General features: G+C 43.3%; 1 protein-coding gene across 12 annotated transcripts in view; it reads right to left on the bottom strand.

Moving 5' to 3' along the window:
* Positions 1-14,318, bottom strand: part of ATP2B2 (ATPase plasma membrane Ca2+ transporting 2) — a 365,670-nt gene that overhangs the window by 198,640 nt on the left and 152,712 nt on the right. For 10 of the 12 annotated variants that reach the window (XM_043442927.1, XM_043442910.1, XM_043442919.1 and 7 more), the window contains one exon: positions 3,516-3,610. The exons of 1 other annotated variant lie outside the window; for it this stretch is intronic. The gene's annotated coding sequence lies outside the window, so the exon portion shown is untranslated. Of the gene's footprint in view, positions 1-3,515; positions 3,611-3,852; positions 3,877-14,318 lie in introns of those variants that run through there. One more of the 12 variants, XM_043442915.1, reaches the window with a different exon arrangement.

The raw sequence follows: 14,318 nt of genomic DNA, 5'->3' as shown, positions 1-14,318 counted from the left end.
GGACTGTTTTGGGGGTTGTTCCTGAACAGACTTAGGGGAGAAATTTCCCATGGGTGTGATCTGACTTGATGAACCCCTCCCTCTTGGTTCACTTCTCTCAGCATGCTCTTGTCAGCAGAGAGGGTGGTGGGATGTCTCCACAATGATGTCAAGGAGCTGAGGCTGTCCGCACTGGCTTGTCTCTGCTTCTGCAGGTGGGTCAGGCTCTGGGAGGCCCTCTGCTTTGGCCACTGAAGAGCCAGCAGGCTCTGGGGGGGGACAGTCCAGCTCCTTGTGGTTTCCCACGGCTCCTGGATTGCCTGCCTCACTACCCAACATGGCTGGGACTCTGGCCCAGGCAAGGCTTGGCCCCAGACTTGGAAATGCAGATGGAGCCAAGGTTGGACTGTAGGTGGTCGACTTCCCCCCAACTTACACTGCATTTTGCTAAAACCTGGACTCTGGAGCTAGAACTCCTGGATTCAAAAGCTTGACTAGGGAAAGCTCTGCACTTCAGTTTCTCCTTCTGTAAAATGGGGATAAAGTTCGTGCCTGCCTTATAGGCTGTTGTGATGACTAAATGATTAATTTTTTTTTTTTTTTTTAATGAGGATCACTTTAAAAGTCTTTACTGAGTTTGTTGCAACCTTGTTTCTGTTTTATGCTTTGGTTTTTTGACCTCAAGGTATATGTGATCTTAGCTCCCCAACGAGGGATCAAACTCCCACCTCCTGCACTGGAAGGCGAGGTCTTAACCACTGGACCACTAGGGAAGTCCCCAGTTAGCATTTGTTAAAGCATTTAGAATAGGGTCTGGCATGTAGCTAGCACTGTATTAAGCAACTGCTCTCATCATTGTTAGCATTGCTACTGTTATCACTTCACTCAGCCACCATGGATGGAGGACCATATGTATGGAGTCAGATGGATGGGGTTCAAATCCTAGCTTTGCTATTAATTCGTCGAGTGACCCTGAACATTTCACTTAACTACTCTGTGCCTTGGTCCCCTCCCTCTTCTGTGAAATGGAGATAATGAACATACACATATAACAGGCTGGTGGTGAGGATAAGAGGCTCAGACCAATGCCTGGCTCACTGCAAGTGCCCAGTGAATCCTAGGTACTATTATTATCATCGATATCTGAGTTCCCATGACTTCTGCCGGGTCGGGCCAGGCCCTCCACAGCTGCCCTGGGAGGAACTCACCGTCACCTTGGACAGATCCACTAGCATTTGGGGCCCCCCCTCAGCCTCTCCTTGGATTCTCTCTGCCCACCCCCGGCACTCCAGACCTAGAACTTTGACCCAGCCCTTCCCCACATGCCACCACCCCCCAATCCTCTCCTAGCTGCAGAGGGATGTTTCCCTAAAACTCATCAGATTGCTAGAGCCCTCCAACAGCTTAGCCGCTGCATGTGGACTGAAATTCAGACTCCTCTTGGGGGTCCTCTAGGCCTGGCCTCAAGAGCCCTGCTGAGGAGGTATCCCCCTGCCTGCATAGCCTACTTGGGGGCCTCACTCACCCCTCCCCAGCCCACTGCCTTCCTCATTCTTCCTTAGCTCCATCAGGGCCACTTGCCCCTTGCCCCCACCCCCATCTGCTCAGAACACTCTCCCCAAACCTGCCCTCCTCGCCACCCCCGTGCCTTGCCCCAGACCTCTGCATGGCTGGCTGCTTCCACCACAGGGACCTCTGGTCAGAAGTCCCCTCCTTAGGGGCTGCCCACCACTCCCACCCTGCTGCTCTGCTTTGCTTTATTCAGTGCTGGCCATGTCCAGAAGCCATCTTTTGTGTTTATTTGCTCAACTGTATGAGGAGTGGGTCTCATGTGTTTCATTCTCAAGGGTACCCCAAGGTGAATCAGAGCATGACAGAGACTGCACACAGAAGAGGCTCAATAAACACTCATAAACAGGTAAAGAGGTAGTTGAGCAAGCCCTGCCCCCAAGCATCCTTTGTTGTTGTTGTTGGGTTGCTAAGTTGTGTCCAACTCTGCGGCCCCATGGACTGTAGCATGCCAGGCTTCCCTGTCCTTCACCATCTCCCAGAATTTGCTCAAACCCATGTCCATTCAGTCGGTGACGCCATCCAACCATCTCATCCTCTGTCATCCCGTTCTCCTCTTGCCCTCAGTCTTTCCTAGGTCTTTATCCCACATCAGGGTCTTTTCCAATGAAGAGCTCATGAATCTTTGGTATTATATAATAAAGGAGGTTGAGCCCCAGTGGTGAAAACACTAAATCTTTGCCAACCTTGTGAGCCTTGGAAGCTTTTCAGCCCATCTCGGGAAGAGGAGGAGGGGTGGGTGTCACCTCCTGTTCCTGTGGATGGCTCATAGATGGCTCTCCTCAACCTCCTTCTGCACCCACGCCTGTCAAAAGCTGCCGGGTTTAAACACCCATGTTTCTGTTCCACATTATTGATTGTTTAATATTCAAGAGATGGCATTAAATAAATATGTGCACGATTATGTAATGTGTTTGGAAACAATCTGGTTGGTCCTAAAGTGCTTGAGCAAGAAACAGAACTTCAGTGAGGCGAGAGATCTGGGTGATCTCCAAGGGCTGAGGACAGAGGCACGTGGCCCGTCTGCCTGTCTACTCCTCCCCCTGTTCGGGTCTGGACTCCCTCATCTTCCTTGGTGCAGGCAGGGTGGGATAAGTAGGAAGTGAGCTCAGAATCTCTGAGTTGCACCCTGGATCTCCCAACTCCTGGCTGGTAGTTACTTCTCTCTGGGTCTCTGTGTTCTCACCTGTGAAAAGGGGCTGATGACACCTTCTGAGGTCAGAGGAGATGCTGACTTGAGCTCTGGCTCAAAGGCTGTTCTTTTGGAAAGTAAGTTGGGTCTGATGCTCGAAGATGAGCAGCGTGACCTCTGGTCCCTGACAGCTGTGGGTCTTGGGGAGCAGGCAAGGACTTTGAGGTCCACAGGTATACAATGCAGGGCGGGTCGAGCAAGGCATTAACAGAAGCCCAAAGAAAGGGATTTGGAGAACAGAAGATGTGGTTAATCCCAGCTAGGAGCCAGAGAAACCTCACAGAGCTCCCACAAGGGCTGGCTCTGGAAGGCTGGATGGCATTGTGACCCTGGAGAGACAGCTAACGGTCTCATTTAACTAACATGCACTAGACAACTAGGCATCTATTTATTCAACCTACTATCTTCCAGCTACTCTGCTAAGCACTTCACATGGATCATCTCTGCTTGACCTTGACAAGAAAGAGACGCTGCTGCCACCCCATTTCACTGACCCGAGACTCAGTTCACTAATTGCAGGGATGCTGCCTTCCTTCCATGATGCCTTCTCACTCCGCTCTCCATTCAAACACAAAGACGTGAGGGGGAGTTTCCCACACCTGCACCGTGGTGCATAAATAATTCACGCTTCCCCACCAGAGCGGCAGAGGGAAGGTGGCTGCTGTCAACCACTGCTCTCCTGCTCGGCGGACCCTCCATTGGCACCCCTGCACCCATGCTGTCCTCCCAGGTCTCCCCCACCTCCAGCTCCCCCATACCCCAGTCTCCAACTCACCCCTCCACGTCTTCTGGTTAAATGAAAGGCATCAGGATTTGGAAAATGGGGCCCATGTCTTGCCGCCTCTGGGGGCTGGGTGATGAAGTTCAGCTCTGGAAAAGGGGAGAAGGCATCGGTTAGGGGCGGGTGACCCCACGGGGACTCAAGTCAGGAAGGAGTTGGGAAGGAAACAGTGGTGGGATGTGTCCCTATGTGCCGGCACTGGGCTAGCGCCAGGGTCAGGGGGGTGGGGATGGGAGAGAAGCAGGAGGACTCCGCCCCTGCCTTCTCCATCAAGACTCACTTGGGTGGGCTTCACCCCCTCCCAGGCCCCATCTGAGGGGAACCAGTCTACCTGCCAGGAGAGTGTTAGGGTGAGGTCTCCCTGTCCTCTGTCTGATGGCTGGTGTGGCCTGCGAGGGCAGAGGAAGTGAGGCAGAGTAGTCATAGGCCTGTGCTTAGGAGAAGGACAGAGGCCCTAGGGCTGGTGGCTGGCTCTGTTTCCCCATCTGCAGGACAGAGATAATAATACCTATTTTTATGTACATGGGCGATGTGTGTGAGCAGTTCTAGCACATGTGTAGTGTTATGCAAGCACAGTCACAAGCAAGATACAGAACTGTTCTGTCACCATAAGCTTCCTTGGGCCGCCCCATTGAAGCCACGCCCACCCACCTGCATCCCTTGTTGTTCTTGGTCAGTTGCTGAGTCGTATCCAACTTTTTGTGACCCTGTGGACTGCAGTCCTGGAGTTTGCTCAAATTCAAGTCCACTGAGTAGGTGATACTGTCTAACTATCTCATCCTCTGTCGTCCCCTTCTTTTGCCTTTAGTTTTTCCCAGCATCAGGGTCTTTGCCAATGAATCGGCTCTTAACACCAGGTGGTCAGAGTGTTGGAGCTTCAGCTTCAGCACCGAGCCACCAGGCAAGCCCCCTGCACCCTTAACTCCTGGCAGTCATGAATCTGTATAATGTTGTTTCTTCAACGATGTCTATAAACGGAATCATGCTATATGTGACCTTCTGGGATGGCTTTTTAAACACAGTGCAATTCTGTGGAGATTCATCAGGTTGTTGTGTGTGTAGATGGCTCAATGCTTTTCAGGTGAGTACCACTCCATGATGTGGGGGGACCACAGGTAGCTTAATCAGCCATTAAAGGGCACCTGGGTTACTTCCAGTTTTTGATTAATATGAGTAAAGCTGTTATAAACCTTTGTGTACAGAGTTTTTGTGTGAACATAAGTTGACATTTATTTGGCATGAATGCTCAATAGGACAACTGGATCATAGGGTAGTTCTATATTTAGGGTTTTGGTTTTTTTTTTTTAAAGAAACTTCCAAACTCTTTTTTAGGGTGGTTGTACCATTTTACATTTTCATCTACAATGTATGAGTGATCCACTTTTTCTGCATTCTCATCAGCAGTTGGTGTGATCATTTTTTATTATAGTTGTTCTGATAGGTGTGTAATAATATCTCACTGTGGTTTTAATTTGCCTATCTTTGATGGCTAATGATGTTGAACATCTTTTCATGTGCTTGTTTTCCATCTGTATATTCTCTTCATAGAAATGTCTCTCCATGACTTATATCCATTTTCTAATTGGATTTTTTTAGTGGTTGAATATGGAGAGTTTTTTTATACTTATTAGATATCAGTACTTTGTTAGATTTTTTGGTTTGCAAATATTTTCTCCCAGTCTGTAGCTTTTCTTCATCTTCTTAACAAGTTTCTTTGTTGTTTTTGCAGATCATGAGCTTTTAATTTTGTGAAGTTCCAATTATCTTTTTTTCTTTCATGGATCATGCTTTGGTGTCAAGTTTAATAATTATTTAGTCCTAGATCCTGGAGATTTTCCTCTTACATTTTTCCCCAAAAAGTTTTAAATTTTACATTTTATATTTAAGACCATGATCCATTCTGAGTTAATTTTGTATAAGGTGTGAGACTTAAGATATGACTTTTCTTTCTTTTTTTTTTTTTGCCTATGGATGTCCAATTGCTTCAGCATCACTTGTTGAGAAAGTTATCATCTTGCCTCCATTGAATTGCTTTTGTATCTTTGTCAAAAATCAGTTGGGCTTGTTTGCATGTGTCTATTTCTCAATCTTTTATTCCCTCCATTGATCTACATGTCATCTCTCTGTCGATACCACAAAGTCTTGATTTCTACATAATAAATCTTGAAATCAGGTAGACTGACTCTTCTTACTTTATTCTTCTTTTTCAAAACTGTTTCAGCTATTCTAGCTTCTCTGCTGTTCCATATAAGTTTTAGAATAATCTTTACTACATCTATAAAAATTGGTTGGGATCTTAATAGGAATTGCAGAGACTAACATTTTTACTGTGGTGAGGCTTCCAATCCATGAACACATATGTCACTTTGTTTACCTAGATCTTCTTTGATTTCTTTCATCAGCTTTTTTTTTTTTTTATTTCTCAGCATACAAATCTTGTATGTGTTTTGTTAAATTTACACCTAATTATTTCACTTCTGAGTGATTGTAAATGGCACAGCATTTTTAACTATGGTGTACCCATATTCCCTGCTAGTATATAGAGATACAAAAGATTTTTGTATGTTTATCTTGCACCCTGTGATTTTTCCTGAAATCACTCATTAGCTCCAGGAGGTTTTTCTTTTTTTCCCTTTGATAGATTCTTTGGGGTTTTTCATGTAGACAATGAAGTTATCTGCAAATGGGGACAATTTACTTCTTCCTGTCCAACCTGCCCTTTTCTTGTCTTGTCTTACTGAATTGGCTAAAATTTACAGCATTATTTGAATATAAGTGGTGGGAGCTGACATCCTTGCCTTATTCTGTTTTAGGAGCAGTCATTCAGTCTTTAACCATTAAGATAATATTAGCTTAGTTTTTTGCAGATGTTCTTTATCAAGTTGAGCAAAATCCCTTCTATTTCTATGTTTCTGAGCATTATACCATGAGTGACTGTTGAACTTTATCAAATGCTTTTCCTGCATTAGTGGACATACTGCATGATTTTTCTTTAGACCATTAGCATGGTAGATTATGTTAATTGATTTTTTATTTTTGAAAGAAACATCCTTTTATTTTACATATTTTTGTTAAGATATTTAAAATCCATGTGTTAAAGTTTAGGAATATTTAACAGGTGACAACTCATTTTGATAAACTGATGCAAAGTAACATGTCACTGATATTTGCTGTAACCCAAGAACAAGCTCATTTGTATGAAGTAAGCAAACATCATTCAGGAAATGCGTTTGGGAAATTATTCAACATGGAACTTTAATACATAGGAAGGTGGTGAAGGTGAAAGTCACTCAGTTGTGTCCGACTCTTTGCAACCCCATGGACTATACAGTCCATGGAATTCTCCAGGCCGGAATACTAGAGTGGGTAGCCTTTCCCTTTTCCAGGGGATCTTCCCAACCCAGGGATCGAACCCAGGTCTCCTGCATTGCAGGTGGATTCTTTACCAGCTGAGCCACAAGGGAAGCCCTTAATACATTGAAAGCCATTAGATAATCATTAACACATATCAGATATACTGAACACTAGCAAAATGGATTCAGTTACTGTTTGCAATTTAAATTCTAAACACAGAGGTATAGCAGGGAGTTAATTGATTTATAAATGTTGAACCAACTTTGCATTCCTGGAATAAACCCTACTTGGTCATGATGCATAATTGCTTTTCATGTATCACTGAATTTTATTTGCTAAAGTTTCATTAAAGATTTTCACATCTACATTGATGAGGAATGTTGGACCCTAGTCTTGTGTGTGTGTGTGTGTGTGTTATATTTTCTTTGTCTGGTTTTGATGTCAGGGTCATTCTAGCTTCAAAAAATGAATTGAAAGTGTTCCTTCCTCTGCTACTTACTGGAAGACACTGTGTGAATTGGTGTTAATTTTTAAAGCATCTGGTAAAATTGTCCAGTGAAACTATCTGATCTGTGGTTTTCTTTGTAAGATATTTAAAATTTAAAAATTCAAATTCTGCAATAATTATAGTGCTACTCAAATTATGTTTCATATTGGGTAAATTGCAGTAGTTTTCATTTTTTGAGAAATTGGTTCATCTCGTTTAGGTTGTCAAAGTCCTGTGCATAGAGTTATTCATAGTATTCCTTTACCCTCCAATTGTGTATCTGCAGGGTCTATAGTGATGTCACATTTCATTTTCAGTTTTGGTAATTTCTCTCTTTCTCTTTCTTTTTTGCCCGTTAGTCTTGCTAAAATTTTGCCAATGTTGATATTTTAAAGGCACAACTCTCGTTTCACTGATTTTTCTCCATTCATTTTCTGTTTTCAATTTTATTGATTTCTGCTCTTATCTCTATTGTTTCCCTCGTCCTGCTTGATTTGAGCTTCTTTGGCTTTTCCTTTTCTAGCTTGTCAATATGGGAACGTAAATCATTGATTTGAGGCTTTTCTCTTTGCTGACTATGCATCTAGTACTATATAAATTTCCCTCTCAGCACCACTTAGGTATGTCACACACATTTTGACATGTGATACTTTAATTTTATTTTTCTATTAACTCTGGCTGCACAGCATGTGGGATCTTAGCTCCCTGACCAGGGATCAAACCTGTGCCCCCTGCATTGGATGCACAGAGTCTTAACCACTGGACTGCCAGTAAAGTCTCCTGTGATATTTTTATTTTAATTCAGTTCAAAATAGTTTAAAATTTTCAAGTTATACTTTATCATTGACTCACAGATTATTTAGATGTGCATTATTTAATTTCCAAGTAGTTGGGAGATTTTTCTGTTTTCTTTCTGTTACTGATTTCTAGCTTGATTTTACTGCAGTTGGAGAACACATCCTTTTGATTTAAATTCTGATTTTGCTGAGGTTTGATTTATGTCCCAGCACATGGTATATTGTGGTACATGCTCTGAGGACACTTGAAAATAACGAGTTCTATAAATGTTGATTTGATCCTGTTGGTTGATGATGTTGTTGAGTTCTATATCCTTGCTCTGATACTCTGTCTAATTGCTCTGTCCATTATTGAGAGAGAGGTGTTGAAGTCTCCAGTTATAATTGTAGTCAGTTCCATTCGTTTTTTCTTCTCATATTTTACAGCTCCATTGTTTAGTGCATATATATTTAGAATTGCTACATCTTCTTGGTGGTTGGACTCTTTATCATGATATAATATTCCTTCCCAACTCTGGTAATTTTCTCTGCTCTGAGGTGTACAGTATCTGATTTTTATATGGCTGCTCCTACTTTCATTTGATTCATGTTGCTACGATATATATTTTGTTTAATTCTTTTACTTTCAACCTGCCTGTGTGTGTGTATGTGTCCACATGGGTGCTCAGCTGTGTATGACTCTTTGTGACCCTATGGATTGCAGCCTGCCAGGATCCTCTGTCCATGGAATTTTCCAGGCAAGAATACTGGAGCAGGTTTCCATTTCCTACTCCAGAGGATCTTCCTGACCCAGGGATCAAACACACATCTCCTGCATTGGCAGGCAGATTCTCTACCTCTAGCGCCACCTGGGAAACCCCCTCAACCTGTCTGTATCATTATATTTGAAGTGAGTTTCTTATAGATAGTATATAGTCAGGTCATGATTTTCAAACCACTTTGTCAATATCTGTCTTTTAATTGGTGTACTTAAACTGTTGACATTTCATATCATTATTGATGTGCTAAGCTTAAGTGTACAATTTTAACTTTTGCTTGCTATTTGTTCTTTCTACATACACTTAAAACCACATCAGAAAGTGTTACAATTTTTGTTTTAGTCATGGAATATAATTTAGAAAAGTCGAGAAGGGAAAGAAAGGGCCAATTGCGTTTACCCACATTTTTGCTTACCATATTCTTTTTTCTTTCGTGATATTCAAAGGTTCACTTTTTATTGTTTTGTTTCTCTTTGGAAACCTTTCAGCATTCTTTTAGGGTGGGTCTGCTGGCAACAAATTCTCTGTTTTTCTTCATTGTGAGAATGTCTTGATTTCCCCTTCGTTCTTGAAGAATATTTTCTCTGGATATCAGGTCCTGAATTGACAGCTCTTTCTTTTCAGCATCTGAAAACTGTTGTGTCACTTCCTTCTGGCCCCCGTGGCTTCTGATGAGAACGTCACTGTCATTTGAATTGTTTCCCCCTTACAGAAGAGGTGTCACTTCTCTCTCACTGCTTTCAAGAATTTTTTGTTCTATTTTTAGTTTCAGAAGTTTAACTGTTTTGTATCTTGGTGTGGATTTTATTGAGTTCATTTTCTTTGGAGTTTTGCTCAGCTTCACAAATCTGTAGATTCATGTTGTTTGCCAAATCTGGGAAGTTTTCAGCCACTGTTTCTTCAAGTTTTTTTTTTTTTTCAGTTCCATTTCCTCTCTTGTTCTTTTCCAGTAGTAATGACACAAAACATTAGATCTTTTGTTACAGCTTCACAAGTCTCTGAGGCTGTGTTTTTCATTTCTCTTATGTCTATTTTCTCTTGGTTATTCAGATTAGGTAATTCAGAGTATTTCTATCATCCTATATTCCTGTTCAGTGATTCTCTCCTCTGTCCCCTCCAGCCCTCAATTAAACACATCCACTGATTTTTTTTTTTCTTTTAAACTTCAGTTTTCATATTTTTCAGTTCTAAAATTTCCCTTAAGTTCTTCTCTATCCTTATTTTTCTTTGCTGATACACTGTATTTTTTTGTTTGTTTGTTTGTTTCCAGTGTGTTCATAGTTGTTCCTTGGAGCATTTTTATGATGACTGCGTTAAAACCTTAGCCAGTTAATTCCAACATCTCTGTCATATTGGTGTTGGCTTCTATTGATTGTCTTTTTTTTCCATTCAGTTTGAGATCTTCCTCATTCTTGTTATAAATGAATTTCTATTGATACTTGGGTATTTGGGGCATTATGTTATGAGACGCTGGATCTCATTTAAACTTTGTGTTTTAGCTGGCTTCCTCTGACACTACTCCAGCTGAGAAAGGGGGCTGGCTGGGAAATCATGCTCCCCATCAGGCGCTCACTGATACTTCCATGACTGAAAGGGGTAGATCTGCCTTGTCACAGCTCCCAGTGCGGTCTCCACCAGCATGACAGGGACTGGGGTGAGGTCTTGTTAGCACACAGTGGGGAATGAAAGTCCTGGATCCTACCTGGCCTCCTCTGATACCACCCCCATGGGGCCCTTGAGATGCTTCGTTACAGTCTGGTGAAGGGGGAAGGCTAACCTCCCCACTGTATCTTTGCTGGCGTGGGTGGAGCCTCAGTGTTTTCTGTGGTGTTTGGTTAGAGCAGAGCAGTTTTTGTTGGTAAGTATCTGTTCTGCTGGTGTGTCCCAGGTGGCGCGAGTGGTAAAAGAACCTGCCTACCAATGCAGGAGACTTAAGAGAGTCAAGTTCGATCCCTGGGTCTGGAAGATCCCCTGGAGGGCGGCATGGGAACCCACTCCAGTATTCTTGCCTGGAAAATCCCATTGACAGAGGAGCCTGGAGGGCTACAGTCCATAAGGTAACAAAGAGTTGGATGCAACTGAAGTGACTTAGCACACGTGCACGTCTGTTCTGCTAGGCTACCCTTTTCTTGCTTTTTTTTATCTAAAGAAACCAGGTTTCTGTCAGGGCACTTTTGTTTGTTTTTTGCCTGCCCATTAGCATTTCCTCATTTCTAGCTTCTTCAGCTCCAACTCTGGGCTGTATGAGGCCAAAAGAAACCCCCCATTCACCAGGAACTCATTACTATGCTGTTTCTTGGGTCCCCAGGTCCCAAGAAGCAGGTCTGCATTCTATCTTTTAGAGTTTTCTTATGTTTATTTTACATAAATGACTAGGGTTCTCAGTTGTGCCTAGGAACAAGTACCTCTATTCCACCATCCAAGAAGCAGGAGCCTATCTGAGCCCTCTTAACAAGTGCTTTTAGCTCTCTGGAGTTTTCTAGGACCACCTCTATCTTCTTAACACAGCTAAACAGATCAGATATTCTAAGATGCCCGTTATTTTCCATGGACTCCCAGATTTCTACCTGACCCAGGTGAATGCCTACCTGTCCAGTCAGGGACAAGAAGAACTCTAGGCTTTCAGGAGGCCTTTTCTTTCAAAGCTGTAGGTGGCGACAGGTGACCTGGAGCAGAGCCCCAAAGATGCCAATTTGTTACAACTAGAAATCCAGCCGGGTAATCTGTTTCAGGGGCTCCAGGTCCAACCTTGTGAGGTCTCTTCAGGGGAATGCAGGAATCTGGGCCGTGTCGGTAATCAAAAACGACTTAAGCCAGGGTGTTAATGTTCATAACTTTGTCTCACTCCCCACCACGGCTGGCTCCTCCCTCCAGGACTGTGTATCACCTTTTACAAGAGGCTCGTAAGTCTGCACCTGATTTCCTTCCCTACCCAGCTCTGGGAGGCAGCAGGCAGCCACCACCTTTGATGTGCTAAGTACCTGGCTTCCAGAGGTCAGAGACCTACCCAAGACCGCTTGGTTCCATACTGACAGAGCCAGGTTCACACCCAGGTCTTGTGACTCTGGTACCAAGGCCATTTTCCAAGCCCCAAATCTTCTCTGTATTTTTCTATCTAAGTCAAAATGGTTCTCAAAGTGTGGTCCACATGCCTGCGGGTTCCCCCAAGATTCTTACAGAGGGTGCTGAGAGATCAAAACCACCTTCTGAGTAACACTTTAGACATTATTCACCACCTTCACTGGGTTGATGTTTGCACTTCTGGTGCAAAGGCAGGAGTGGGTAAAACTGCTGGTGCCGTAGCAGGAATCAAGGGAGTGGCACCAAATTGTACCAGGCGTCATCGTATTCCTCATCACCACACGTGGGCCGTAAGAAATGCCAGCTTCATCCTGGAATGTCCGAGATGAAGCGGTAAAAATGACTAACCTTATTAACTCTTGCAAGAACACGGAAAGGGAAGTGTTTGCATAAGCCCTTACATTGAAACACAAGAATGACGACTGTTGGAGGAGAGGTTCTCGTGTGAGCATTTGCATTGTGAACTGAAACTGCCTATTTCCACCAAACGTCTTTTTTTTTTTTTTAACATAAAAAGAACAACCGACAGACACATGATGGTTATTCAGACGTGGGTATCTGGCAGACATTTTCTTGAAAGCAAACAAAGTGAGCCTATCACTTTGAGGAAAACAATTGGCAGTATGTGCTGCCAATGATAAAATGTGAGCTTCCAAAGTGAAAATGAGAATTGTGGAAGGCTTATGTGTGCCATCATGAACTTGACGGCCCCCTGCTACCAAGAGATATTTCTAATGAGGTCAGTGGTAAGACAAAAAATTTTCTTTTTTGATATTGTATAATGAAATGTGCAAATATTTGGAAGGTCTGCATAACTCAAAGAGCCAATATTTTCTAAATGACCAATGCAGGATGTTACCAAACCATGCATGAGTAAAAAAAAAATTAATCAAAGTGTAAGAAAAAATGGACTAGAACGTACAATACGAAAAGTTCATTGACATTGCTTCAGATTCTTCATTGCAACTAATTTTTAAGATTCTGAGTTGAATTGTGTCCCTCCTAAAGTTCATATTTTGAAGTCTTTACCTCCCAGTATCAGAATATAACTGTATCTGGCGACAATGCCCTTTAAAGAGGGATTAAGTTAAAATGTTAAGTTCCCCTTAGACTGCAAGGAGATCAAACCAGTCAATCTTAAAGGAAACAATCCTGAATATTCATTGGAAGGACTGTTGCTGAAGCTCCAATACTTTGGCCACCTAATGTGAAGAGCTGCTTCGCTGGAAAAGACCATGATCCTGGGAAAGACTGAAGGCAGGAGGAGAAGGGGACGACAAAGGGTGAGATGGTTAGGTAGCATCACTGACTCAATCAACATGAATTTGAGCAAACTCCAGATGTGGAGGACAGAGGAGCTTGGCTTGCTACAGTCCATGAAGTTGCAAACAGTTGGACATGATTCAGCAGCTGAACAACACAACAACAAGTTAAAATGAAGACATTAAATGGGCCCTAATCCAGTCAAGGCTATATATTGTCACCCTGCTTATTTAACTAATATGCAGAGCACATCATGAGAAACGCTGGGCTGGAGGAGGCACAAGCTGGAATCAAGATTGCCGGGAGAAATATCAATAACCTCAGATATGCAGATGACACCACCCTTATGGCAGAAAGCGAAGAAGAACTAAAGAGCCTCTTGATGAAGGTGAAAGAGGAGAGTGAAAAAGTTGGCTTAAAGCTCAACATTCAGAAAACTAAGATCATGGCATCCGGTCCCATCACTTCATGGGAAATAGATGGGGAGACAGTGGAAACAGTGTCAGACTTTGTTTTTTGGGGCTCCAAGATCACTGCAGATGGTGATTGCAGCCATGAAATTAAAAGACTCTTACTCCTTGGAAGGCAAGTTATGACCAACCTAGAGAGCATATTAAAAAGCAGAGACATTGCCAACAAAGGTCCGTCTGGTCAAGGCTATGGTTTTTCCAGTGGTCATGTATGGATGTGAGAGTTGGACTGTGAGGAAAGCTGAGCACCGAAAAATTGATGCTTTTGAACTGTGGTGTTGGAGAAGACCCTTGAGAGTCCCTTGGACTGCAAGGAGATCCAACCAGTCCATCCTAAAGGAGATCAGTCCTGGGTGTTCATTGGAAGGACTGATGTTGAAGCTGAAACTCCAATACTTTGGCCACCTGATGCGAAGAACTGACTCATTGGAAAAGACCCTGATGCTGGGAGGGATTGGGGGCAGGAGAAGGGGATGACAGAGGATGAGATGGCTGGATGGCATCACTGATTCGATGGGCATGAGTTTGAGTAAACTCCGGGAGTTGATGATGGACAGGGAGGCCTGGCGTGCTGCGATTCATGGGGT

This window comes from Cervus canadensis, chromosome 22 (assembly GCF_019320065.1).
Source record: "Cervus canadensis isolate Bull #8, Minnesota chromosome 22, ASM1932006v1, whole genome shotgun sequence".
In the NCBI taxonomy this organism is placed as follows: Eukaryota; Metazoa; Chordata; class Mammalia; order Artiodactyla; family Cervidae; genus Cervus; species Cervus canadensis.
Note: the sequence above shows the minus strand (reverse complement) of the source record. Positions and strands in the feature narration are given on the sequence as shown.